Source organism: Phyllobates terribilis, unplaced genomic scaffold (genome assembly GCF_046119375.1).
Source record: "Phyllobates terribilis strain yellow unplaced genomic scaffold, ASM4611937v1 Scaffold_7__3_contigs__length_470593459, whole genome shotgun sequence".
Classification (NCBI taxonomy): domain Eukaryota; kingdom Metazoa; phylum Chordata; class Amphibia; order Anura; family Dendrobatidae; genus Phyllobates; species Phyllobates terribilis.
In genome coordinates, this window is record NW_027362767.1 from 287,893,293 (window position 1) to 287,919,067 (window position 25,775).

Sequence of the window (25,775 nt, forward strand, 5' to 3'; positions counted from 1 at the left end):
AGTCCGGTAGCACGCCGGCTGGAGGCACGTGTACCTGTCGGCGTAGTCACACCCACACACTAGCGCCAACTCCTACTGCGTAGCGCCTGTATCGCAGACAGGGCTACCGCTTCTCCCCCGGTCACACGTCTCCCTGCGATTCTTGCAGATTATGTGAACCATTATACCCGTTCCGTGTGATTTAACATGGAGGGGTTAATTAGTTAATAGGTGCGTCTCCGGACGCTCATCTTCCGTGCAGTTAACGGAGATAGAGCGTACCGCTATACCGTTACCGTGTGTTGTTAACACGGAGGGGTTATCATTTAAGTTGATTGTTTCCCTTTCCACCCAGGAAGTGTTCGGCAGCAGTCCACCAGGCTGCATTGCGTTCCATTTTATTAAAGTTGTCTGCAACCACCCTCTTAACACTTTTCACTCTCTCTTAATCAAACAGAACAAGCCCTGACACTGACCTCAGCACAGACAATCTGGGCAATTATTTCAAAGAAAAAATTGACCATATCTGACAGGAAATTCTCTCCCAATCCCCTAATGTTACGCATTCTCCTCGCTCCTACATTACATCCTGCTCATTTTCTGACTTCGAACCAGTCACGCAAGAAGAAGTGACCAGATTCCTTGTATCTTCTCACTCTAATACCTGCACCAGTGACCCTATTCCCTCACATCTCCTTCAGTCCCTTTCCTGTGCTGTCACCACTCACCTAACTAAAATATTTAATCTCTCCCTCTCATCTGGTATTTTTCCCTCCTCTTTTAAACACGCTAGCATACATCCATTACATAAAAAAAAATCCCTTAACCAGAACTGTGCTGCTAACTACAGACCTGTTTCCAATCTTCCCTTAATCTCTAAACTCCTGGAACGCTTGGTCCACTCCCGTCTAATTCGCTATCTCTCAGATAACTCTCTTCTTGACCCTTTACAATCTGGTTTCCGTTCCTTACACTCTACTGAAACTGCTCTGACTAAAGTCTCTAATGATCTACTAACAGCCAAAGCTAATGGTCACTACTCCCTGCTGATTCTCCTGGATCTCTCTGCAGCATTTGACACTGTGGATCACCAGCTCCTGCTCACTATGCTCCGCTCTATTGGCCTCAAGGACACTGTTCTCTCTTGGTTCTCCTCCTACCTCTCTGACCACTCCTTCACTGTGTCTTTTGCTCACTCCTCTTCCTCTCCCCTTCCCTTTACTGTCAGGGTTCGTCAAGGATAAGTCCTAGGCCCCCCTCCTATTCTCCTTGTACACTGCCCCTATTGGACAAACAATCAGTAGATTCAGTTTTCAGTACCATCTCTATTCTGATGACACCCAATTATACACCTCTGCTCCAGACATCAACCCTGCATTATTACAAAATACCAGTGATTGTCTTTCCGCTGTCTCTAACATTATGTCCTCCCTCTATCCAAAACAGAATCTGTCAAAAACTGAACTACTCGTGTTTCCTCCCTCCACTAACCTACCTATGCCCGATATTGCCATTTCCCTTTGTGGCTCAACCATTACTCCCCAGCAACAAGCCCACTGTCTTGGGGTCATACTAGATTCAGATCTTTTATTCACTCCTCACATCCGATCACTCACTTGCTCATGTCATTTACACCTCAAAGACATCTCTATAATTGGACCTTTTCTTACCTTTGACTCGGCAAAAACTCTTACTGTAGCTCTTATTCATTCTCATCTGGACTATTGCAACTCTTTACTCCCTCTTACTAAACTTTCCCAGGACAATTCAATTAATTCCCAATACCCACAGTTTTAAGCGTGCCCTAAAAACCCATTTATTTAGACTGGCCTATCACCTCAACATGCTTATCTAACTGTCCTAGTTTGGCACATACAAACATTTTCTTCAAAATCATGTTCATACCATCCATCCACTGAATAGCCTCTGTCTGTACTGTACACATACTGGATGGCGACCAGTTCATGTAGTGTTATGCGCATACCCTATTTAGAATATTACGGCTGTACTATACAATATAATTGCATTTTACCTTTTGTGTCTCCCCTATTTCCTCATAGACTGTAAGCTTTCCCCGACTCTGTCTTAAGGCTCTGATTTTGTCATTGTCTAAGTATTCTTTTTGTTATGACCTAACTTGTTTGGTTCTATATTCATCTTGCTCCACCAGTTAACAACTACTCTGCAGGTGCAGCCTCAGGACCCCTGCAGTGATGTCCAGATCCCTGGATAGGTTTTAAATATTTATTTTCTAATTCATTTTTCTAATTATAGAGAACCTGTCAACCTCTTGGGCAGCAAACAGCTTTCCAGTTACCTCACTTCATGGTTGTTGGGGCCAGACACTACTCATTAAGTGACAGTTCTGGTTTCTTTCTGCTCAGCTTATGCTAATGGGACACATTAATGGTCTATCATTGCGCTTGTTCATATAATGTATATTGTATATATTGGTATATTGTTCATGAATATTTGCTTATAGGGATAATAGGGTAATTAAACAAGCACATGGCTCCAGGAAGTGAGAGCCGTAATTAGGAGCACTTCTCTGAAAAATGCTGATGCTGGGGGCTGGTGATTTTGCAGGACTCATAACAGGTCAGGAGCTGAGAGGGAGGTGAGCAGATAACTGCTATATAGAAATCAATGGGCTGAGAGGTGGCTGGTATCTCAGGAGTTAACTCCTCAGTCTTAAATATAAATACTGCTATGAAGAATGTGCTGTTGGAGAATAAACATCCCATATAATTGAAATTGTCTGGTCCTGGGACCAGGATAAAATCACCTTGCACAGACAGATGACTTCTCTGTACTGCTCTCTGTATCTTTCACAAATATAATGTACATGCTTTTAAAGGATCAAATCCAGGGAGATCCTTAGATTCTGCTAATCAGAATGGACCGTGCCAAATATGATGGTGGAGCCCGATGTGAGTTGATTGTACCATTACCTTTGGCAGATGTTTGTACTCCAAACATTTTTATAGTCTGCAGACTTTTGTTGATGTATGATTGACTTTCCAAAATAGATATAAATGCCTCCCTATATATAGGGCAGCACAGTGGCTCACTATATATTCTCTTTCTGTTTTCTTGGGTTTCCTCCGGGTACTCTGGTTTCCTCCCAAACTCCAAAGGCATATTGATATGGAATTTAGATTGTGAGCCCCAATGGGGACAGTGATGATGTATGTAAAGTGCTGTGGAATTAATAATGCCATATAACTCAGTAAAATAAATAAATACGTAGAACAGCATGAATAGTCCAAACATGGTCAGATGTGAAATTTCTCTACGACTACAATAAACACAATAACGTTTAAAGTCAGGCTAATAACTTCCGATTTCTGTCTTTTGGGGGCTTAGGCTGGCATGTAATATTTCATAAAGCAAACATAAATCATCTTGCCCTTTCACTTTAGCTTCCGTATTTCCCATTCTGCAGATTTTTGCTTATAGTGTTTTATAGCCGGAGTCACGCTGCTTTTAAATTAGACAAGTGACAGGAGCGTCCCAGCTCCTCCACCATCATTCCCTCCTCCTTGCAGCTCATCAGGGCAGATAAAAAGCCATTGATCCAGAACACCAATCAAAGCTGTGAGGGCTCCTCCTCAATTTGTTCACTTAATTGTGTATCCAAGTGATCTTCATTAAACATTACAGGGTGTGCTAAGGCCTATTGATTAACACCGACCAGGGATAATTCACTTTGCATTATTCTGTAGTAAAAAAACTGTTTTTTATCCATCAACCTCCTCGGGGAGTGAAAGGGAAGTTATGCAGACACAGCAATTAATTTGGTACAGGACTGATTATCATTTTATTTGTTATACTTGCAAATTGTGCGAATCTTCTGCAGTGAATCTTATTCAGATGAGTGATTTAAGGGAATTTCTCATGTCATAATTGGTTTATACAGTAATGCAATGAAATCCTTTGACAGGAACATATGCACTGGAGTCATTCATATGCCTACACAGTTTTTTGCCATTTAGTAATTTTAAAGTGTTTTGAGGTTCAGTGGTACTTTGATTAAAGCACTTAAAAAAGCAGGAAAAAATAGAATGTACAAATGCCACACAATAAAAACCAACACAAAAAGGGTTTGTAAAAAATATAAAACCTTGAAGTGTATGGTGCTTTTAAATGCATTATTCTCTTGGCTTCATTTTAGATATGATACACTGACAACAAATAATTTATCTTCCATGAGAGTAACTATTACCACTGCAGATTCTATGGGGCTGAGATTGAATGGTGCTATTGGGGCCCAACAAATTCAGATTTAGTCCTTTTCTTCCATTAAACAAGGGTGTTAGTGAAGAATCCTGTATCTAACATAGTGAGGCATTTGGTTTAGGGCTCATTCAGTCCGTTTCAGTCCAGTCTGAGGAGCTGTTCACAATCTCAATGCAAGTCCATGGGTCCGTAAAAAAAAAAATAACGGACTGTTTGTAGGAGAAGCTTCATAAACCTCCATCAGTTAATTATTTCATCTGAAAAAACTCTTGATGGTAAAAATTGGCACACTGACCAAACTATGACAACATTCAGATCTAAAACACTGAAGACACTCTGACCGTTTTTGCGTATGAGAAAATCACTGATGTCTGAATGAGCCCTTTGGTTGAGGGCTTCCAGTTACAATCCATGGTCTATCTCAACTAGAGCCTCATTCAGACATCCTTTTTTACTCCTACTTGGAAAAAAACTTCACTTATTGTTATCAGTGCACTGGATCAGATATTCACCAGAGTCTGGTCAGTGTGCCCGTTTTTACCATCCATGACTTTCTTGTATTCCAAAAACAAACATTGCCACGGTTCTCCTATCTTTTACAATATTAAAAATGCACAGGGATGGAACTGGTGTGCTGTCAACGATTGTTAGGGACTCATAGACTTGTACGGGTGATTCTGATCCATGACTCATTTCAAAAATGGACATCATCATTGCGCTATTGAACTGCAATGGGCCAATGTACTATTCTTGGGCCATTTTCTGCCTGTGTCCGCTAGTGGTTTGTCCTCTACTCAAACAACCCCTTCCGGATTACAATGCAATTGAGAAGGGGTTGTCCAAGTAATAGACAACCCCTTTAAATATGGTGGTCTTATAAAGAAAGTGTCTGACTACAAGTCATCCCTTGACACCTCTTTGTTCAATTCTGCCAGTGGTGAAGCTACGTCAGCAGCGCTGCAGTCAATCACTGGAATTAGCAGCTCTACCAATACAGAGAGCACGAGCCGCTGAGGCCAGTAATTGGCTGTATTGCTGTTAGGCTGAGTTCACACGATGCGTTTTTAATGTGTTTCCGCGGCGTTTTTGCAGTTGCGTAAACGCCGCGGAAACGCATTAAAAACGCATGGTAGAAGGGCAGCAATGTTCCCCAATTGAAATCCGCATGTGCTGTGCCCATGATGCGGATTTTTCCGCAGCGTAAACGCTGCGCTCAAAAATCCGCAGCATGTCAATTAATTTTGCGTAAACGCGGCGTTTTCGCTGCCATTGACTTGCATTAGAACGCGCCATTTCCGCAAGACTGCATCTGTACTTGCGCTATTGGCGCGTTCTAATGTGCGGATGGTACCCGGGTGTGGAGGAGAGGAGAGTCTCCTCCACACCCAGGTACCATTAAAAAAGCTGTAAAAAAAGAATAAAATAAAAAATAAATGTATACTTACCTTATGTCGGCCCGCGCTCCGCTCCTGCTTGGTTCCCGGCACTTGGCAGTGAGTTGAAGGACCTGCGCTGACGTCAGAGTCATGTGACGGGTCACGTGACGCTGACGTCGGCAGGTCTTTCAATTCAAAGTTGCCAGCGAGGGAGAACAGATTGAGCAGGACAGCGCGGACCATCGGAGGGTAAAGTATACATTTATTTTTTATTTTTACCACTCTCTCGGGTCACACTATATAAATCCATGCTGGTTGCATGGATTTATATAGTGTGACCTAGTTGTCAAGCACTTTCCAGGTGATGCTAAAATCGCCTGGAAAGCGCTTGTCATGTGAATCCGCATGTATTCCGCAGGAAAAACGCATGCACAATCTGCATGCGTTTTTTCTGCCAGGGAGATGCAGAAATGAAGCAGAAATTTTCTGCTTCATTTCTGCATCGTGTGCACATAGCCTTAATGTGATGTCACTCCTGCAGGCTAACAACAAAGACTGTAGGCAGTGGTGAAGAGCCAGGCCTGGAGCAGGGAAGTGAACGTAACGCTTCTTTTGATATTTTCACCCACTGGGAACCTATGAAGTGAAAAAATTCTTTCCTGGAGATCCTCTTTAATAGCTGTTGTAAAATACTACATTTCCATTTCCATGCCCACTGGCTGTCAACAGCTTCCCACCACAAGATCATCTGTTCAGCAGGATAAACATGAAAAGAATCATCTGACAAAGGGGTAAAGGCTGCCTGAAATGCCATATCCTGACCTATCTCTGGCCATGATGGGTGGTAATGGGCCAGTGCTGCACCTACCAAGAGGCAAGGTGAGCATTCTGGCAATCATCACCTTGTTTGCTGGAGACCCCAAATTATCAGTATACCCCCTTATGTTTCCTCTTGTTTGGACCCAACCTAGTTTTGGATTTTAAAAAATTCAGGAACATATATATTTCAGCTACAGAGAAAATGCAATGAGACTAATCATTTTGGCTATTTAGATTTATAAATAATTGCTCTCTCTAAATTGTAACATTCTCCGATGGATCCCAATGTTCATCTGAATCCGGCAATAAACACCTACAATGTGTTCCAGTATTTAAAAGGCACATTTTGCATTTTGTTATACATTCCACTTAAAAATACATTTAAAAACAAAAACGTTATTCTGACGGCACCCGCAGCTCCTGACAACGTGTGAACGCAACGACGGGTGTCTTTGACAAGCCTTGCCTTCGGCAGAGAAACCAAAAAAAGCAAAAAAAATTACTCATTGAAAATACAATACTATGTGAGAAGTGTTGTAACCAGCATCGCCCACTAGAAAACATGACAGTCATGCGTATCCAAACCTAAACAAGTTCTTGTTGGGGCCTTTCAAGGATTGTTGGTAATAAGAGAGGTTTAGAATAGGTCACAGGCCCCTGAGCCTCAGGCCCCTGAAATTCCTTAGAAACGAAGCAATGAAGATGCCCCAGGACAGAAGTGGTTAATAATGGAAGACGGAGAAACATTAGGCGTGCTCCGGCCTGTAGTGCCCGGGGATGGTTGTCATGGAAACACCTCACACCTGAGTGAAGCAGGTGGCAAGAGTTACGGTGACAGCCACCCTCAAGGGAAGTCTGAAGGAGAGAAAAAGAAAGTGTTAGGTTATATAGAAAGAAAAACTCAATCTAATTGTGAATAAAGTCTTCCAGTAAAACCTACATCTCCAGGAAATATCAAGACATATTAATATTACCAACATGGAAGAACACAGCGTCACCTCTTGCTTGGCCTACAGGCTCCACTACTTCTCACCATTTCGTATGCACTTCATATGGACTTTCCTCAAACTCTGAGAATTTCTCAAATTATGTGTATAATGGGAGAAGAGAAGTATTGGCAAACTGCTGCCTAAATCTTCTTTTTGGTTTAGAAAATGTTTTTCTAAAGCTCACCCTTTCACACAACTGACTAATAGATCCAAATCTTCATCTCTAGGGGATGCATGGGGCAACAATGGACAATATAGGATGACAATCAGCACTGATTTACTTCCATTTATGTGTGACAATGATTGGGACGGGGATTCTATGAAGAATTGTTCCACCCAATTTTACATCAATTACCATTTTTTATCCTACGATAAAAGATTATGTCAATTGGCAAATGAGTGGTGTACGGCATGTTTTCTCCTGTGACCATTGGGCCTTTTACACTGATCAGGAAGGTAAATTTGTACTAATGTTTTAAAAAAAATTCACATTATAAATATTATTTTTTTTTATTTTGGAGCTCATTTTTTATGATGGGGGGTTTCAGGACAAGTGGAGCTTTGGAGATGTTGTCTAGTTAGAGAATCATTTGCATACTTTTCAGAGAATTTTAGGTTGATACTAGTCAGGACAGCTCTCTCGCTTTCTGGAGAACCCAGGTTGGTTTTGCATTACACAGACAGCTCATTGGTTTCGCTAGGACACACTCAATGCTTAACCCCTACACCACCTTGGGTTTTTCCATTTATGCGTTTTCGTTTTTTGCTCTCCTTCTTCCCAGACCCATAACTTTTTTATTTTTCCAGAAATATGGCCATGTGAGGGCTTATTTTTTGTGGGACAAGGACGAGTTGTACTTTTGAACGATACCATTGGTTTTACCATATCGTGTACTGGAAAACGAGAAAAAAATTCAAAGGGCGGTGAAATTTCAAAAAAGTGCAATTCCACAATTTATTTTTTGTTACCATGTTCACTAAATGATAAAATGACCTGCCATTATTACTCTCCAGGTCATTACGAGTTCGTAGATACCAAACATGTATTGGTTCTTTTTTAAGTGGTGAAAAAAATCCAAAGTTTGTAAAAAAAAAATGGTGCCATTTTCCGAAATCTGTACTGTCTCCATTTTTCAGGATCTAGGGCTGGGTGTGGGTTAGCTGATATTTTTATTGATACCATTTTGGGGTAGATACGATGTTTTTATCACCCGTTATTGCTTTTTAATGCAATGTTGCGGTGACCAAAAAAATGTAATTCTGGCATTTTTAATTTTTTTATCTTTACGCCATTTACTGATCGGATTAATTATTTTTATATATTGATAGATCGGGAGAAAGTGGCGATATCAAACGTGTATTTTTGATTGATTTTGAATTGTTTTATTTTGAAAGGGGGTGATTTGAACTTTTCTATATATATATACTGTATTTTTAAAAACATTTTTTTTACTTTTCACTGGCTTCAATAGTCTCCATGGGAGACTAAAAGCTGCGATCTTCAGACAGCCTGTGCTACACACAGCAGGGCTCCAGCCCTGTTATATGTATATGTGTAACACAAGTGCTCATTTGCTATGAGCGCCAACCGCTGGACAGCGCTCATAGCAGATCGGCTATGACAACCACAGGGGTCGACTGTGGCAACCCTGCGATCATGTGACAGGTGTGCTGATGGGCGGGTCTTATGACACATTTCCGGCGCGTGCATGTTAAATGCCAATGTCAGAGTTTGACAGCGGCATTTAACATGTTAACAGCCGCAGGTGGATCACGATTCCACCCACAGCTGTTATGGTCACATGACAGATGATCATATCAGCTGTCATGTGTCTGAAAAGGTGAGGGATCATCGTCGGAGCCTGCGCCAAAGAGGTGTATGCGACATTGGACATACTGTACCTATACATCCAAGGTCGTAAAGGTGTTAAAAAGTAACCATCATTTTAATTTTTAGTTCATAAATTAATAGTACACATGAGAATAAGAAATTTTGAAATATATCGTACTAGAGAAATCTGCTTCTTTCTCTGTCTAAATTGATCAGTCATTAACAAAATTCTCAATTAAGTGAAGACAGACTTTCCCATTACTGAGAGGGGATGACAGTTGCTACTGATACAATTCTATGTAAATGGAAGAGGGAGGAGCTAGAGACAGAGCTCCTCCTCTTCTTTCTATATAGATAGAATCTTATCAGGAGCTGATCATGGTCATTCATTCATTGTCTATGAGGCTGCCTAAGAAAGCAGAGTACAGTGCTCGGCTCTTTCCAACAAACCCATTGTCAATTAATGGAGCGGTGGCTGAACGTGCATGTCTTCCATCCATTCCAGACGGAGCTCTCAGGTTCCAGAGCCACTTTCTTTGGGTCGCTCAGGGTCCCAGTGTTATTCCTTATCCAATAACCTAAAGTTTTGGGAATGCACCTTTAAGGCTATTTTTACATCTGCATTATATTTTCTGTTTTATCATAGTTCAAGTTAGGGACAGATCCAACAGAAGTTGGATACCAACGGCACCCCATGTACCATATTGACTATATAATATTGTCCAACCCCCTTTCGTCATTTGATATGTAAAAATAGCATAGCGTACAAATTTTCCCAGCATTTATGATGGAATCTGCAGTGAAAGTGTGACGCTCACAGCCCTAACCCTGGGAAGATGGGGATATTACTCGGAGCCGGGTCCTGTGTTTTGGTGGGGTACAGCCGTGGCCTGGACCCGCTCCGTGCCCAGGGTCGTCACATTAAAAAGGGTGGTACGGGCTTATCAGGGTTGAGTTGCTGCTATCGACTATGCCACCTGTGGTACCTGGTGAAGGCCACCAGCGCTGCTGCAGTCCTCTGTCTGAGAAGGGATGTCGTGGCAGCCGACGTTGATACTACTCCCCACAGGCGGAGCAGGGCCTCAGGGCAGAAAGACAGGATGGAGGGGGTTGTAGTGTAGGAGGTCTGGTGCTGCGTAGTATGGTGCAGTGCAGATTAAAGAATCCGGAGGCCATAGGGGTGACTTCCAGGGTTTTTACTCACGGTGGAGAGTACAGCTGCAAGGCTTCTCCCTGCTCCTCGCGGAGTTCTGCAGTCACCAGGAATGGGGGTCCGACAACCTCCGAGTAATTCAAGTGTTCAATCAGGACCCCGCAACCAGAGTGTTCCTAGACTTCAGACTGAGTCCTCTCCTGTCTATGTGTGTAGATAGGCCGGGTCTCCCTCTGGACTTCGCTCAGAAAAAGGGTACGGGTGGCAGCTCCGCTCCTTCCGTTACCCGATGGGATCCTCAGGGCCTACCGGGCTTCCCTGACCAGGACGTAGAGTAGCAAGGTCAGGTGTCGGGGGCCGGTACCCCTCTTGCAGCCGGAATCCCTCTGACTTGGCCAGAATAGCGAGGACAGGTGGCGTATACCGCTCCATCTGCATCCCCCTGGGATCCATTTGCGGTGGAGCTACACTCCTAAGCTCCGGGCCTTCTTGGTCATGGTCCTTGACCGGGTTGAGACATATGTTATCTGCAACCTGCCCCTCGACCCAAGGCCAGGGTACGAGGGCCGTGTCTCCATCCGCTGCAGGTCCACACAGGATCCACGTTCAGGGAGGGAGATCACAATCAAAGAACCACGAGCCAAGATGGCTGTTTATTAAATATGAAATATTAAGTGTCACTAAAATGTGAGTCCTCCACCCTCACCCACTAATTGGTTCCCCCTATCTCTTGGTTCCCCAGTCTCCCATTTTCCAGTAGGGGCGGCACTCTAGTGCCTACTAGCCCCCTCTGGTGGGAGAAGTGTGGTGTTGGATGTGGAGGTGGGGTCCTGATCATTGCACCGTTCTTACCTCAAAGGAGGAACACTACACCCCATTAAAGAGGTGCAGCATCCCTGTGGCGGTCGAACCCTCAGGGGCGCCACAAAAGCTCCTCATGAAGCCTCCAACACAGAGCTGAAAACATAATACTATCTTGTGCAGATAATTTAATCTCATATGGTACATCCAAAATCCATTACTACATATAAATTTCAGGACGGATTGCACACCTAAATCCTACTGAGATCTGCTAACTTCTGTGAACATTTTTGTCTGAACCCCAGAAAAATATCAGCGGGGAGATTGAGCATGTTCATTCTTCTTCTGGATGCCACCCGTTGGCCCTATTAAATGGGGCTAGTCCAAGTGCAGACCTCAAGGCACTGCTTCTGCCCATCCTTGCCAGAAATTTTAGTTTTTGAATCAGATCCTTTAGAAAAACATATTGGATTTGCCATAGGGGTATGCACTTACACCGTAAACATACGGTTGGAGTTGAATGAGTTTAGGACTACTTTTGTCCCAGTAGAGGACCACTCTTGTCCATGGTCTGTCTGGTTTCGCAGCCTCATTCACCGGTTTGATGCTAAGCGGCAGTACTTTATCTAATTTCTATCTATTCCAACGACTTGCGAGCACTTCCTACTTACAACACCTCTTGCTTTTCCATTTCATTTAAGAACATGTTTTTCTACAACCATTCTTGATAATTCTTTGGGGACAGCACTTTTCTGAGCATGTAACTGAGGTGCACTAAGCGTAGCGTGCATTTAGTAAATGAGTTACTATTCACTGCCAGCTTTAGTAAATCAGTGTATTTACTTTTACTAATTGGAAGGTACCAAGCATAGCATTAATACACGCTCATAAAATTAATTGAAAGTAAAACATTCCAGTTGACTTCATCTGATAATCGTCCGCTGGTCACAAGGTCATGGTTATTCTTTTACACAAGGTTAATGTTCTTATTCCTACTATAAACCCTGTGACCTACAGTTAGATCAAAATGCTAAAGGAAAAATTGATGAGGTGGAAGATAGCCCCTTTGTACTCGTCTTTCCTTTCTTTCTTCCTTGCCCTTTTCTACTTTACAACTTTATTGACCCCTTATAATCAGAGCTGTATCATAATCATTACTTTCTTCTCTCTGGCTGCCAGGACCCAGTCTTTGGGGTTCTTAAAAATAAATATGCATCTTTCCATCCAAATGTATTGTGGCCATACATCAGTTATGTGCAGGGCCATATTTGGCATTCATGCTGCCGTAGGCACTTTAAGTGGTCACGCAACCTAACGATCAGTCAGACTAAGGGTATGTGCACACTGCGTCTTTTTCAGGCAGATCCGCTCTGTAACCCTGCTGAAAAAGTGCTAAATATATGCTAAAATGTATACACTGCAATGTAAGGACGACTCGCTGCTCATATGTTCAGTCTTTTGAGGTTTTTTAATCGCTTCAGGTTTCCTAAGATATGAAGCAGCTAAAAGAAGCGACTGGTCCATTATATGGGCTGCTTCCATTCGGAAGCCACTTACTAGTTTATTAAAAAAAGAAAAAACTGATGGCTAAAAGATGTCGAAAAAGACAACCAAAAAGAAGCAAATAAGTTTCAGCAGGACAAAATGACGACTATGTGTCCTGAAGTCTCTTCCGTCTGAAAAACTCCGGAAAATCGCAGATGTCTAAAAGAAGTCATGTGCACATACCTTGACAGTTCCCATACCCTTCAGATAGTAGTTAAGACCCCCATATTATTGTTATTATTATTATTTATTATAATAGCGCCATTTATTCCATGGCGCATTACATGTGAAAAAGGGGTATACATAGCATAAACAATTACAAAAATCTTGAACAAAAGCGAGTCTCCGACTGGTACAGGAGGAGAGAAGACCCTCCCCGTGAGGGCTCACAGTCTACAAGGGATTGGTTAGGATACAGTAGGTGGAGGTACAGCTGGTCATGCAGAGGTATGGTGGAGCGAGGCTTACTGCAGGTTGTAGGCTTGTCGGAAGAGGTGGGTCTTCAGGTTCCTTTTGAAGGTTTCCACGGTTGGCGAGAGTCTGATCCTTTGGGGTAGAGAGCTCCACAGTATGGGGGATGCATGGGAGAAATCTTGTATGCGATTGTGAGAAGAGGAGATAAAAGGGGAGTAGAGAATGCGATCTTGTGAGGATCGGAGGTTGCGTGCAGGTAAGTACCAGGAGACTAGGTCACAGATGTATGGAGGAGACAGGTTGTGAATGGCTTTGTATGCTAAGGTTAGGGTTTTGAACTGGAGTCTCTGGGTAATGGGGAGCCAGTGAAGGGATTGACAGAGAGGAGAGGCTGGGGAATAGCGGGGAGACAGATGGATTAGTCGGGTAGCAGAGTTTAGGATAGATTGGAGGGGTGCGAGAGTGTTGGAAGGGAGGCCACAGAGCAGGAGGTTGCAGTAGTCGAGGCGGGAGATGATGAGGGTGTGCACTAGTGCTTTTGCAGATTCTTGGTTGAGGAATGTGCGGATCCAGGAGATATTTTTGCGTTGGATTTGGCAGGAAGTGGAAAGGGCTTGGATATGTGGTTTGAAGGAAAGATTAGAGTCGTCCAGGGTTGGCAGTTCAATGTGTATGGGTGGCTCTGCTTGATGATTGTTATGGGAGATAAGAATCCAGCATGTCAGATTTTGGACTGTAGATCCTTTCGCTCTCTAACTAAAGCTGCTGCCAGAGATGTCTAACAGCAACTTTCATGGAGAACACAGGATCTCTCGGCAGTCATAAAAACTACACCAAACAATGGAGCAAGTGACACATTGCTGAAATCAGGGTCTTTGCACTTGGTGACAGATTCGATTTAAATATTCTAGTCTATCTAATTCACTGTTAATAAGGGGGTTCTGGATTCTCAGACCTCTACTGATTGCTAAAATCACTCTACATAGTTCTTTGTTTTCTGTAACTGCAGAAATTGTGGGGAATATATGCCTTAAGGCGCCCATACACCTTTGAGAGCTGTTGGTCATCTTTCCCAACTCCTCAACATACATAAATGCGCAAATCAGCAGAGTGTTCAAGTGTTTTTAGTGGGGTGAGGGGAGTAATTCACCTCTAAATACAACAAACACTATTCTTATTTCCTCTGACATTGATGGGAGTGTTGTGAGGCTCCTGTACCTATCAGAGGGTTGGATGGTTGGCCTTGTCACCCTAAAAAGAGCAGGTTTAGAGACCTTTTTTCTACTGTGTCTTGGGACTTTAAGTTCATTAACAGATCTGTAATAAATTAGTGAAAGGCACAGACAACATGTACTGGCAGATTTACATGGGGAGCACCGTCACAACTAACATTTCAGCACTGTATATTATACAAGTGACACGTATTGAGAGTAATGACTTGGATATTTGGCTGTATCAGGGTCTTCTTCTCTGGAGCCATAACGTTCTCCCTCTGCCATATGCAGATGCTCATGTTCTGCTGTTCTCGCAGTTATTTTTAGTATGTACAGGTTGTTCTTTAGCAGAAGATGCAGTTTTCTTTGTTGAAGCCCTCCAAGCTAAAATGTAATACTAATGACCAAACACAATCTCTTACCTCTATTTTCTGTACGTACTTTACAATGATATATTACTGTCCCGGAACACGGATAATATGAAATCTCTGTCTATTGTGCATTTAGACATTCTCCGGTGAAAGGTGTGTTGTGGCCTCTCTGTCTGTTGTGTCCATGTTTGTGTGTTCTACTGTAGAGCTCTAAGGAGCTTTGTGAGAACATGAGCTGATTGTATGCAATTTAATCCAGGAGCTCCCAGACGGATTTAACCACTTCACTCTCGCTCTGTCAGATTCAGCTTGTAAATACAGCATTGTTTGTCATGGTTTCCCCCGACTTGTTTTGACTTTCCAAGGTGTAAAACATGCTGGGAAATTAAAGCTATTAAAGTGTAGATGAATGTATGAATGCAAAGTAGAGTCTCTTAAACCCTGTATTCATTAAGACACAGAGTTCCTTAAAAAAATAATCGGGTCAAATAAAAAAATATATATATATCTTTTTTGACATTTGGTCCTAAAAGAGGTTGTCCACTACTTTTTCGTTGTTGACCTATCCTGCCTTACTTACTCTCTTCTGCTCCAACGCTGCCTCTCTGCCGTTGTATACAGGCTTTGCTAAAGTGAATGTAATTGCGATATCATGTCTACAGCTCGTGACCACTGCAGACTATCATTGTGCTCAGTGGTCATGCCGATGTGATTGCCCAGTGATTGGCTTCATCAGTCATGGGCTGCAGTAGTGAAGTCACCACTGCATCTATGTCCTCAGAGACCAGACTAAATGGCTCGGTGGTTAGCACTGTAGCTTTGCAATGTTGAAGAACTGGGTTCAAACCTCACCAAGGACAACATCTGTAAGGAGTTTGTATCTCCCAGTGTTTGTGTGGGTTTCCTCTGGGTTCTCCGGTTTCTTCCCACACTCTAAAGACATACTGATAGGGAATTTAGATTGTGAGAGATAATAATGTCTGTAAAGTGATGTGGAAAATGATGGCGCAATATAAGCAAGCATAATAAGTAGAGCTACACAGAACAAGCATAGCTATATTTAATAGATCATTTTCACCCAAAAAAAGGGAAACTGGCAAATCAGAATTTAGGGTGAATTAGAGAATTAGTAGTTCTAGCATATCAGAATCCCACCTAACAACAGCTCATATTGCAGGTCCTGCGGTCCTGTGAGTGTGACATGGGATGGATGTTGCAGTGTTACAGTATAAACGGGCCCATAGGTAACAAGGCGCAGTGTGGTAGCCACCGGTGATGTACTCGTGCTTCATGCCCTGGCATGCTACATGAAAATGGGGGTCCTGGCTGTGTGTACTCTTGTTACCTGGCGATACGCGTCTACAGACTGCATGGTGCCGCTACATAGGGTAGGCCAGGAAGAGATGTTAGGGAACAAATTGAGGGAGACCAAAGTCCAACATTAAACATGATCTTGATAAGAACTATGTACATAAAATAATAGGCATGTTTCTTCACAAAGGTTTCTCTTGCTTTAAGAGGTATGGGCACTTCGCGGTTACATTGAATAACACTTCATTTCTCTTGCTTTTCACACTCTTGCATCTCATGAAAATCCAGAAAACGATTTATGGGAGACTTTGTCTTTTCTGAGAGGGTCACAAGGGTCAAGGTGTAACGCTACAGCCTCTATCAGCTACTCTTAGTTCTCAACTGACTAATGAGGACCCCTTTGCTTGAGGTGTGTCAGTACGACTCCTCACTAGAACCTTGAAAGTCCACTGTTCTCCGTAGGAGAGTTTAAGTCCCAATACGATGACCATTGCTTCCTTTCAATACCTCCTGTACCAGTCGCCGTCACATTGTGTTCAAGATTATTGTAATTGTTCTTGTATGTATATCCCTTCTTCACATGTAAAGTGCCATGGAATAAATGGCGCAATAATAATAAATAATAATAATACCCACAATTTAGTTTACTTTCACTGTAGACAAGTGTCCACTAAAGTTTTGCTGATACAATTCCTTCTCGTTCAATCCTTTTTAAGTGGGCCTTCTACTTCCCCTGAATTAAGTTTTGTACCATTTAGGTGGCCTTTCTGACCTGGGTTACAATCTGTCAAATCTCTCTGTCACGTTTCCTTGGTCCTTAGAACAAATTATCTGATGTTCTCCCTCTTCACACACAACTGCCAGACCTTAGGTCTGACTTTGCAGGACAATGGGCTCTAACTCACTCACTATCAGGAAGTTGTCTTGTGTCTTCCCACATAGTCCCTCCTATTCTGGGCTAGTCCCAACTATTAAATCTATCTATTCCCAACTAAATGCATGCAAATTGTCAAATAGGAAAAATCACATTTAAACAGTGCAATGCATTATATCTATACAGGGGTGTTACGGATCCGGGTGGTGGAACCTCTGTGCTGCGGTGCAAGGAGGGACCAGGGGGGCGTAACTAGGTATCAACTCGGACTGACCAAGGTCGCACGGTGGCTCAATCGACTCCGTGAACCAGGGAAGGACCGAGCAGAGGGACCAGGTGCTACTCTGGGCCTGTCTTTGTATGAGAGCAGGTGACTCCCACGGGTAACTGGCAGGAGCCTCCGGGTAGGCACGGCAGGTAATTGACAGGAGCCTCCAGATAGGCTGACTGATAGGCACGGCAGGTAACTGGAAGGAGCCTCCAGGTAGACTGACAGATAGGCACGGCAGGTAACTGGTAGGAGCCTCCAGGTAGGCTGACTGATAGGCATGGCAGGTAACTGGTACGTTCTCTGGGTTGGCAGGCAAGCCAGGCCCATAGACAGACTGGCGGGTTAGGATCGTAGTCAGACCGTCGGGCTGGAGAGTACACTAGGCTGGTGGAGACAGGTAGTCAGGCTGGCTGACTGGACTGGTAGTCAGGCTGGCGGACTGGACTGGTAGTCAGGCTGGCGGACTGGACTTGTAGTCAGGCTGGCGGACTGAACTGGTAGTCAGGCTGGCGGACTAGACTGGTAGTCAGGCTGGCGGACTGGACTGGTAGTCAGGCTGGCGGACTGAACTGGTAGTCAAGCTGGCGGACTGGACTGGTAGTCAGGCTGGTGGACTGGACTGGTAGTCAGACTAGCAGTGGGACCTGAGGGCTGAAGCAGAGTTTAGGACACAAAGCTACAACCTTGCACGGACACCTCCATTTTGGAGGAGGTGCCTTCTATATGGGAGGTCCTCCGGCCCCTTTAAGAGGGAGGGAGCGTGCGCGCCCTAAACACAGTGCCGGGAAGCTGCGCGCGCCGGCAGCAGCACCAGGAGAGCCGGAAGACGTCGGGCCGGGAGCGCGGCGGTAAGGGGGACGGCGTCTCTGCCTGTGAGGGGGCAGAGACGCCGATACTACAGTACCCCCCCCCCCTTTACGCCCCTCTTTTTTAGGAAGGAAAGAAATTTTTTAAGGAGAAGCGGAGCGTGGATGTTCTCCCTGGGTTCCCAAGTTCTCTCCTCTGGGCCAAACCCCTTCCAATCTACCAGAAAAAAGGTTTTTCCTCTTACCCTCTTGGTGGCAAGAATGTTCTCTACCTCATAGACGTCCTCATCGGAGTCCGGAGCTGGGGAGGTGCCTGGATTGTCGTAAAAAGAATTAAGCACAACTGGTTTGAGGAGAGATACGTGGAAGGAGTTGGGAATCCGTAAGGTGGCCGGGAGTTTTAACTTGTAGGCCACTGGGTTGATTTGCTTGAGGACTTCAAATGGACTGATGAACCGTGGACCCAACTTATAGGAGGGTATTTTGAGATGAACATGTTTGGAGGAGAGCCAAACCTTGTCTCCCGGACGGAATTCAAGTGGGTCCAGGCGTCTCTTATCAGCATGTTTCTTCATCCGCTCGGAGGATTGAAAAGTGCGGATCTAGTGTCCTCCCAAATGGTGGAAAATTCGCTGACCAGAGACTCCGCGGCAGGGTTGTCCACTGAACAGGAGACGGGAAACGGAATCCAGGGATGTTGACCGTAGACCACAAAGAACGGGGAATTGGAAGAAGATTCACTCTCATGGTTGTTATAGGAGAACGCGGCCCAAGGTAGGAGCTCTACCCAATCGGTATGGTGAGCGTTGACGAAGTGCCAGAGGTAGCTGGTAAGGATCTGGTTGATACGTTCCACTTTCCCATTGGACTGCGGATGGTAAGCAGAGGAGAAATCCAGGGTGACATCCAGCAGCACGTAGCTCTCCAGAAACGTGAAGTAAACTGGACCCCACGATCAGACACTATGTGGAGGGGTAGGCCGTGGAGACGAAAGATGTGATGGAAGAAGTCCTTAGCCAGCACAGATGCAGATGGGAGACCAGGCAGAGCGATGAAGTGGGCCATTTTAGAAAAGCGGTCAGTGACCACCCAAATGACAGTACAACTGGCAGAAACAGGGAGATCAGTAATAAAGTCCATAGCAATGTGTTGTCACGGGGCAGCAGGTACGGGAAGAGGCAGGGGACGGCCGGCTGGAAGATGTTTGGGAACCTTGTTGCGGGCACAGGACGAACAGGCCGTGACGAAGTCTACCACATCCTTGCGCAGGGTAGGCCACCAGTAATGCCGGGTAATGAGCAGGAAGGCCTTCTTCTGGCCAGCATGGCCAGCTAGTTTAGATGAATGACCTCAGTGAAGAACCTTCTTACGATCCGGAACCGCTACAAACGTCTTACCGGGTGGGAGACGAGACAGGTCCAAGGGGGCCACATTCATCACTTTGGAGGGATCGATGATATACATAGGCTCCTCCTCTTGATCAGAAGACAGAAAGGATGGGGACAAGGCGTCGGCTTTAACGTTCTTGTCCGCAGGGCGGTAATGTAGCGTAAAGTTGAAGCGGGCGAAGAACAAAGACCACCGGGCCTGACGCGGATTGAGTCTTTGGGCATTCTGTAGATATGCCAGGTTTTTGTGGTCAGTGTAGATGACCACCGGGTGCAGAGCCCCCTCAAGCTGGTAACGCCACTCCTCCAGCGTCAATTTGATGGCTAGCAGTTCTCGGTCTCCTATGGAGTAGTTGCGAATGGATGAGGAGAAGAGCTTGGCGAAGAAGCCGCAGGTTACCATTCTCCCGGACGGAGATTTCTGGGTGAGCACCGCTCTGGCTCCGGAAGAGGAAGCATCAACTTCCAGAAAGAACTGTTTGTTGCAATCCGGACGGTGCAGCACTGGGGCAGAAGAGAAGGCTTGTTTTAAGGAAAAGAAGGCCTCCTCCGCTTCGGACGGCCATTCCTTAGGATTTGCTCCCTTACGGGTGAGCACAGAGATGGGAGCAGTCCGGGAAGAGAAATGTGGGATGAAGAGACGGTAATAGTTGGCGAAGCCCAGGAATCACTGAATCGCCTTCAACCCCTCCGGACGGGGCCACTTTAAGACGGCAGAGACCTTCTCGAGGTCCATCCGTACACCTGTCTTAGAGATAATAGAGCCCAGGAGCGGAAGCAAGGTCTGCTTGAAGAGGCATTTCTCAAATTTTGCGTATAGGTGATTCTGCCTGAGCCTAAGCAGGACCTGACGAACATCCCTCCGGTGTGTGGGAAGATCCGGAGAGAAGACCAAGATGTCATCCAGGTACACCACGCAAGAATATAAGAGGTCACGGAAGATGTCGTTAACTAATTCTTGGAAGACGGCTGGAGCATTACAGAGGCCGAAGGGTATCACACGGTATTCATAGTGGCCGTCCCGGGGATTGAATGCCGTCTTCCACTCGTTTCCTTAGCGGATCCGGACTAAGTTATACGCCCCACGAAGATCGAGCTTGGTGAAGATCTTCGCGCCTTTAAGGTGGTCGAACAGCTCAGAGATGAGCGGCAGGGAGTATTTGTTTTTGATAGTAATTTGGTTGAGTCCTCTATAATCGATACAGGGGTGTAGTGAACAGTCTTTCTTTTTTACGAAGAAAAATCCGGCTCCAGCCGGGGAGGTAGATTTCTGGATGAATTCCCTAGCCAGATTTTCTTCGATGTACTCAGACATGGCCCGGGTTTCGGCCAACGACAACGGGTAAATACGCCCACGGGCGGAGTGGCACCGAGTACCAGGTTGATAGGGCAATCATATGGCCTATGAGGTGGCAGCTTCTCTGCTTCCTTCTTGTCGAAGACATCTTCATAGGACCAGTAAGGTGCCGGTAGACCAGGTAAATTAGCCGGAGTAGACGGAGGTCGAGCCGGGCGAACCAGGACCAGGCAGGTCTCATGGCAATCCTGCCCCCAATGGAGCACCTCACCGGATTGCCAATTCAAAACGGGTTCATGTCTCTGCAGCCAGGGTAGACCTAGCAAAAGGGAGTGAGAGAGTCCGGAAAGCACATTGAAGGAGATCTTCTCTGAGTGCAGCATTCCCACCTGAAGGGTTACGGGTAGAGATGAGCGTTGTTCTACTCGAACTGTTCGCCAATCTCAAATTCGAGCTGTTTTGGGCGGTGTTCGAGCCGTTCGGCGAACACGAACAATTTGAGAAAAATTCGGCTGTTCGAGGTTATGTTCGATAACTGTTCGTGCACCAAAATCATAACTGGATTTTTTCTCAGTAATGATGAAAATTAATGTTAATACGCAGTTTGAGTGTACAGCGGGGTGGGGGGAGGGGCAGGGGATGGATCTCTGCAGGAACAATGAAGATCTCCATTTTTTTTTCTCTTTCCCGCATTTACAGTGGGGAGGTGCAATCTGTCAGCCTATCAGCAGCGCACACACGGAGCGAAGTGCTTTTTTTCACACAAGCAAGGGCATGTGTCATTGGCAGTGTATGTCACATGTCCTTGCCCTATAAGACCAAGCCATTTTCCCCGTCGCCACCATTTTCTCACTGCTGCAGCTGCGTGTTAGACGGCACCGCTGTTGCTGTGTGCGCTATACCTTGTTAATTTCAAGCCAATTTTCGCACAAATATACAGATAGCTTGGGAGTAGGGAATAGTTGTGATTGCAGTCCTTTTAAGGACTAGGTTACAGCATTTCCTACGACTTTTATCAGGGAGGTCTGTGCTCTTAAATAGATAGGTTGTGGGAGTAAAGACTAATTGTAATTGGAGTCCTTTTCAGGACTAGGTTACATGAGTTCCTATCAGTTTTTGCCAGGCAGGTCTGTGCCAGTGCTGTGCAAGTTTTTTTCACAGCATTTGGCTGAATCTAGCAAAGCTAATCCTTTTTGGCCTATTGCAGAGTGTGTTAGTCAGTGGAGTAGCCTATCTGTGTTGCAAGATATACCACCTGTGTATAGAATACCAATTTTTTTACTGCACCTAGTGAAGTAAAATCTTTTGGGCATAGCATCATTCTATTAGTCCATCTATACTGACCTCCATCAGGTTGCAAATTAAAACTAATTTTTATCTGCATCTACAGTACCTCTGAAAAAATATTTGGGCTTCTAGCAGTGTGTGGGACTTGTTCTATTAGTCCATCTATACTGACCTCCATCAGGTTGCAAACTGAATATATTTTTTTCTGCATCTACCTCTGAAAAAATATTGGGCTTCTAGCTGTGTGTGGGTCTTGTTCTATTAATCCATCTATACTGACCTCCATCAGGTTGCAAACTGAATATAATTTTTTTCTGCATCTAGCTCTGAAAAAATATTTGGCCTTCTAGTAGTGTGTCGGACTTTCTCTATTAGTCCATCTATACTGACCTCCATCAGGTTGCAAATTAAAACTAATTTTTATCTGCATCTACAGTACCTCTGAAAAAATATTTGGGCTTCTAGCTGTGTGTGGGACTTGTTGTATTAGTCCATCTATACTGACCTCCATCAGGTTGCAAACTGAATATATTTTTTTCTGCATCTACCTCTGAAAAAATATTTGGCCTTCTAGTAGTGTGTCGGACTTTCTCTATTAGTCCATCTATACTGACCTCCATCAGGTTGCAAATTCAAAATAATTTTTTTCTGCATCTAACCCAGCCAATAGTTTTGGCCTAATACCACAGTTTGGCCACTCAGCTCTGCTCGGTTACCATCCATTGTTTTTTTGTGCAAACAACTCCAGAGTTGTGAATTAGTTAACCACCAAAATGAGTGGAAAAAGGCCTGCTGCTGGTGGAAAGGGGAATAGGCGTGTTGGGAAGGGGAAAAAAGGTTGTGTCCGTGGGGTAGGTGTTAAAGCAACAGTAACATCTGCAGAAGAAAGACCATCTTCCAGCCAAACTAAAATGTCTACTTCTTTTAGCGGACAATGTGATAAGATCCCTTTCTTACGGCCACGCCAATCGCTACAAATTCCAGATGAGGCACAAAAACAGCAGGTGCTTCAACGGATATCAAGTGCTCCTTTAAGTGGGCTCTCCTCCACATCAACTTCAACATCACAAATACTCTAGTCCTCAAAGGTGTCACACAAATCGCACTTGCTTCCTCACAGCTCCCAAATCTCCAGCTGCCCGTCTGACTATGAGGTAGAACAGATGGTTGAGTCTGCAGAGCTGTTTACTCATACTATAGCCTGGGAATCAGAGGTCGACTCCAGCGCTTCTGTGAATCCAGACGAGGAAATGATCTGCACTGATGCCCAGAATCTTTATGAGTCGGATCCAGGACCAGACGCAGAAGGTTCTGACCATAATGTAGACCCTCATTCCCAAACTGTAACTCCTGTTGGTGGAGACAATGAGGAAGACGATGATAAGACTCAAATACCTGATTGGAGCGACAACTTTAGTTTTTTGTCAGGGCAGGAACAGGTTGGCTCTGAGGACGACGGGTGTGATAACGCACAGGGTGATGATGATGAGGTCGGAGATCCCACTTACTGTCAACCCACAGTCAGCCAAGAGATGAGGTCAGCAGAGGAGGTGGAGGAAGATGCTAGTGACGACGAGGTCAGGTTGCGCCTTCCTGGACAGAGACGTAGTACTGGAAGCACGTCAACAGCTGCATCCTCAAACACAACTCTGCCTCTCACCACAAGTCGTGGTGGCTCTTCAGGTCGCATGGGTGCTAAGCCTTGCATATCCTGGGCATTTTTTCAGATCGATAAAGATGACCCAACTCGTGTTATCTGTAACATTTGTCAGCAAAAGCTAAGTAGAGGCCAAAAAATACATAGTTTGAGTACTTCATGCATGAACCGGCACATGGACATGAAGCATAAGTTGCAGTGGGAAGCTCAGTGTGCTACAATGCGGCCTAGCCGGCCGGGCCAACCACCGTCTGCCATATCTTGTGCATCCGCGGCCTCTTCATCCTCTGCGACTGGGGGGACAGCAGTCACACCTGTTTTGGGGCGCAGACCTGCCACCTCTTTACCCGCAACAGCCAGCGTGATTGGCAGGTCATCATTTTCTTTGGAGGTGGTAACACCAGCTGGTGTTGAGCGCTGTTCGACATCGATAGCACCACCTTTGGATGAAGGCAACCTAACATGTCCGCCTGCATCTTCCTCACAGACCGGCAGTTTGCCGGGGACACCCTTATCAACCCCGTCTAAGCACAATAGCCAGCCCTCGGTCCCTCAGATGTGGACAAGTAAAAGACCATTTCCTCCTAGCCATGAGAAAGCTAAGAGGTTGAATTTCACCATCTGCAAGCTCTTGGCTACAGAAATGCTGCCTTTCCGCCTGGTGGACACAGAGGATTTTCGAGACCTTATGTCCGTCGCAGTGCCCCAGTACCAGATGCCCAGTCGGCACTACTTCTCAAAGAAAGGTGTGCCTGCGCTCCACCAGCATGTCGCACACAACATCACCGCTTCTTTGAGAAACTCTGTGTGTGACAGGGTGCATTTCACCACAGACACTTGGACGAGTAGGCATGGACAGGGGCGTTACATGTCGCTGACTGGGCACTGGGTAACTATGGTGACAGCAGGACAAGGGGCTGCTGTCCAAGTCTTGCCGTCCCCACGAGTTGTGCGTCAATCCTCTTTATGTCAAAGTTCCTCCACTGCTTCTGCCTCCTCAACCTCCTCTCGGTCTTCCACCTGCACCCAAAGCCTGTCTGGTCATGCCACAAGCTTTCTAACTGCACAGAAGGGATCCTGCACACCTCCTTACTATGCTGGCAGTAGGGCTCAACGTCATCAGGCGGTTTTTACATTGAAATGTCTGGGAAATGTGAGTCACACAGCTGAGGAGTTGTGGTCAGCTCTGGAGAACCAATTTCATGAATGGTTGTCTCCACTGGACCTGAAACCAGGGAAGGCCGTGTGCGACAATGCTGCAAACCTGGGTGCGGCCCTTCGCCGGGGCAATGTCACACACGTGCCTTGTATGGCTCACGTGTTGAACCTGGTTGTCCAGCAATTTTTAGCCCACTATCCCAGACTAGATGGCCTTCTGCAGAGGGCACGGTCGCTGTGTGCTCACTTCCGCCGTTCGCATCCCGCAGCTCAGCGACTTACATCTCTACAGAAGTCGTTGGGCCTGCCACTTCACCGGCTAAAATGCGATGTGCCTACCCGGTGGAATTCAACTCTGCACATGTTGCAGCGACTGTGGCAGCACCGACAAGCCCTGGTGCAATACGTTCTGACGTATAGCCTGGGCCAACGAGATTCAGAGGTGGGGCAAATCACGCTGGAGGAGTGGTCTCAGATCAGGGACCTATGCACCCTTCTGCACAGTTTTGAAATGGCGACGAAGATGTTTAGTGCTGACGATGCCATTATCAGCATGACTATTCCGGTGATTTACATGCTGGAGCACATGTTAAACAGAATTCGGAGTCAGGTGGTGGCACAAGAGGAGGTGGAGGAAGTAGAGGAGGAGGAGTTGTATGCAGAAGGGCTAACATCTGCAAGGTCCAGAAGGTCGGCAGCACCAAGGCGGCAGGCATGTGAGGGTGGGGGAGATGGTTTTACCAGGGCGCATGGTAGCAGCCAAACTAGTGAGGAAGGTGCAGGAGCCCAGGAAGAAGTGGAGGACGAACTGATGGAAGACTCATCAGATGAGGGAGACCTTGATCACATTTCTGTTGTGCGAGGTTGGGGGGAGAGGACAGAGGAAGGAAGCATGATTGTTACCTCGCCACCAACACAACAGGGACTTGGTGCTCCTGGATGCGCAACACACATGAGTGCCTTCTTGCTGCACTACCTGCAACATGACCCTCGAA